Source organism: Aegilops tauschii, chromosome 5, assembly GCF_002575655.3.
Source record: "Aegilops tauschii subsp. strangulata cultivar AL8/78 chromosome 5, Aet v6.0, whole genome shotgun sequence".
NCBI classification, from domain to species: Eukaryota; Viridiplantae; Streptophyta; class Magnoliopsida; order Poales; family Poaceae; genus Aegilops; species Aegilops tauschii.
The window spans coordinates 91563647-91567576 of record NC_053039.3 but is presented as its reverse complement, the minus strand read 5'-3'; positions in this window follow the sequence as shown (position 1 = coordinate 91567576).

Genomic DNA, 3930 nt, shown 5'->3' with positions numbered 1-3930 from the left:
TTCATAGGGAAGCCCAAAGTGGCTCTACTTCATTCTATTTCACTTCCTAGCACTTCCTATCATTTAATATCCATCCCTTTGGTCTTATTGACATAAGAGATGTCATTTATAGTCTATCTCTTTCTATATATGGAAAGTCAAGAAATTCTCATCTAAACATCGAGAAATTGTGCATATAGAAAACTCTAAAGAAAGAAAAAAAGGAGACCCATGCCATGATTTTCAAATCTTTTCTATTTAGTAGTCTAAGTTTCTCGATGAGGATAATTAATTCGGTCGTTGTGGTCGGACTCTATTATGGATTTCTGACTACATTCTCTATAGGCCCCTCTTAGATCTTCTTTCTCCAATCTTGGATTAGAGAGAGAGAGAGAGTCATGGAGACGGCGATGGTGTTGGTCGCAGGAGCGTTTCAGTGTGTAGGCTCGCGAGTCCCCTTTCGACAACAGCGAGGGGGTGAATCAAACCTTTCTGTCTTTGTGTGGTTGTCGGTGAAGAAGAAATGGTGGTGGTGGCGGTGGGGGCGGATGGGGAAATGGGGGCTGGGAAATCTCTCTTTCTTCTGGCCGAAGCGAACGACGTGGTGGCCTGGTTGAGCAACGCAGGAAGCAAACCGCCGATTATTTTTGTCTCATACACGAAGTGGACAGCGCGAGACAAATAGTAACACCAATGCTTACGTGGACACACACAGCAAGCGCCCTTCTAGCGACACTTATTATGTTTGATGGATTGTATCGGACATCTAATCAGTGTTCTTCCATGTTCGCACCTCCCTGCGCCGCCGCCGCCACTTTCCTCTCTCGCTGCCAGCGTCACCGCATCTTCCGGGCGACGTTCTCCGCCTTGCATGATGGAGCCCAGGAAGGGACGCCGGCGGACAAGACGGACGCAGTCTCTGTCGTGGCGATCATGGACTGGCTAGATGACATCTTGGGTGGCGGACCGGGACCGGTGGTGAGGATGGGGAGCAAGGATGGCGGACGGCGATGGCTCGGGTGTGGGAAAGGTAGGAGGGCGGCGGGAGCAGGAAAGGTTTGGTGCATTTGGTGCAAAATTGTGGTGGGGTGGGCTGTCAGGTCCGATGTGGCGGAGGCGCCCGGGCGCACCCAAATTTCCCCCATATTTGGGCTGGATATGAGGGGTGCCTGTCGGGCCCGTGGGACTGGGGGTACTCGGGCCTGTCTGCCTTCGGCCCATGATGCAGCGCGTGGTGAGGGCCCAGCGGATAGCCCACTAGCAAGCTTCACGAACAAGACCCCTCGCGTGGCCCCTATCAACAGCCGTCCCGAGTCGACCGAATGGCGCCACCAGGAGCCTCGCAAGGCCCGCTCGTGAGGCGGTCTCCCGAGGTCCCCTCTCGGGGGCGAGCAAATCATGAACTACTCAGATCGATCGCGCGGCCCTGAGTCTCCATGTGGGTGACGCGCGCGACGACGAGCGATGCCAGAGGCCGTGCCAGCAGGCGCGGATGGGGAGGCTTTCCTCTTTTGTGCTAAGGGAGCAAGGCCAGCACGCTAGTTCCCAAGGCAACCCGCAGAGGTTGCCCGATCGGTGCAAGGTGACCAAGACGACGGGCGCGCAGGGCGGAGGTCATTAGCGAGCCCACCGGTGCGTCATGGGCGGTGGCTTTGCAGACGAAGACCACCTTTTGTCAGGATAGACCGTGCCCTTGCCCCCCTTCAAACTGGCCGTTGTGGCAACCCTTCCCGCCATGTGTTTTGAGGGAAGAGGGCCGGCGGCAGTATAAAGGAGGGCATGGAGCCGTTGTAGAAAGAAGGACCGATCTCTATGAAGTTTTGCTTGAAATTCATGAGTTTGAAAATTGTAACGAAGTGTTAGAAGAAGAAATTTATAAAGTGATTCATGATAGCTCCTTGAATAAAAGGCATGATTGCAATGATGTTACTATAAATTCTATTAATGTCAATTTGCTAATAATATGCAAAACTCCAAGCTTGGGGATGCTAATTTTTCTATGTCCACTACTTATTGTAATGATCATGATTGGGGTGATTTTCTTATGATCTTGAAAATTTATTTGAGCTTCATGATGAATATGATATTGAAAATAATGCTTGCAATAATATTGAAAGTGGGTTTGGAAGAGCGTCAACTTTAGGTAAAGATAATCCCACATATTTGGGGAGTGTTCAATCTTATGAATTTTTTGACAAAAGTGGGTTCGGAGAGGTCATGACTTTAGTTGATGTTAATCCCACTATCTTAGAAGATTATAAATTTTTTATGCATGTGGATCATGAAGAGAAAATGTTATATGATAGCTATATTGTTGAATTGGACTATGATCATACATGTAATTGTTATGAGAGAGGAAAATATGGTGGTAGAAATTTTCATGTTACTAAATTATTTCTCGTTATGTTGAGATTACTATTGTTTCTTTCTTCTTTCTTGCATCTAGATATTTCTTGTCTTGATAATTTGTTTGCCTACAAAATGCCTATGCATAGGTAGTATGTTAGACTTAAATGTGCTTGTCACAAGTTTTATGATGCTCTCTTTGTGCTTCAATTCTTATCTTTCATGTGAGCATCATTAAAAATTATCAATGCCTAGCTAGGGGCAAAAAAAGATAGCGCTTGTTGGGAGGCAACCCAATGAATGAAATTTATTTTTGCCTTTTTCTTTCTGTTCTTAAGTGTTTGCACAATTATGCCTCTGATTAAATGTGTTTTTATGTTATAATTAGTGTTTGTGCCAAGTAAAGCCTTTGGGATCATGTTGGGTGATAGTTGGTTTGATCTTGTTGAAAAACAGAAACTATTGCACAATGTACCAGAATTTTACAAAATCACAGAAATGTGCTTTTGCTCTGATTTTTTTACACAAGATTGATATACAAATTGACCACGTTCTCCTAATTTTTCAGAAGTTTTGGAGTTGCAGAAGTATGGTAAATTTTCAGATTGCTACAAACTATTCCGTTTTTGATAGATTTTGTTTTCGTTGCATTGTGTGGTTATTTTGATGAATCTATGGTTTGTATCGGGGGTATAAGCCATGGTAAAGTTGGAATACATTAGGTATAATGCAATAATAAAATATGAATGGGTTTTCAACAGTACTTAGAGTGGTGGTGATTTGCTTTATTATACTAACGTATCTCACGAAGGTTTTGTTAAATTTTGCGTGATTGAGGTTTTCAAGTTTTGGGTGAGATCACGATTGATGAAGGAATAAGGAGTATCAAGAGACTAAGCTTGGGGATGCCCCATGGCACCCCAAGTTAATATTCATAAAGAACCAAGCAACTAAGCTTGGGGATGCCCCGGAAGGCATCCCCTCTTTCTTCTAACGACCATCGATATTTTACTTGGAGCAATATTTTTATTCGTCACATATCATGAGTTTTGCTTGGAGCGTCTTATATTATATGAGTCTTTGTTTGTTTTGGTTTTTAGTTTGTCCCAAATATCCTTGCTGGACACGCCTATTTGAGAAAGCCAAAATTATGCTATGATTTCTTAGAATTGCTCTATGTGCTTCACTTAAAAATTTTGAGCTATGGAATTGCTCTAGCGATTCACTTATATCTTCTTGAGCACGGTGTGCTTTAATATTTTGAAGAAATACTCTCATGCTTCACTTAGATTTATTTGAGAGTTAGTAAATTATTTGAAGAAATTCTCTCATGATTCACTTATATTATTTTGAGAGATGAAAATCTTTATGCTCATGTTCTTCACTTAAATTTATTTGAGCTTGTCAAAAGCAATGGCGATATATGAAACTAGTCCCAAAGTGATAGATATTCAAGAGGGTTATAATAAAAACTTTCATGAAGATCATTGGACAAAATAAACTTGATTCTTTGTAATAGTTTTGAGATACGATGATAGTAATATGTGAGTCATGTTGGTGAGTAATTATGTTTTAGTAAGAATATTGGTGTTAAGGTTTGTGATT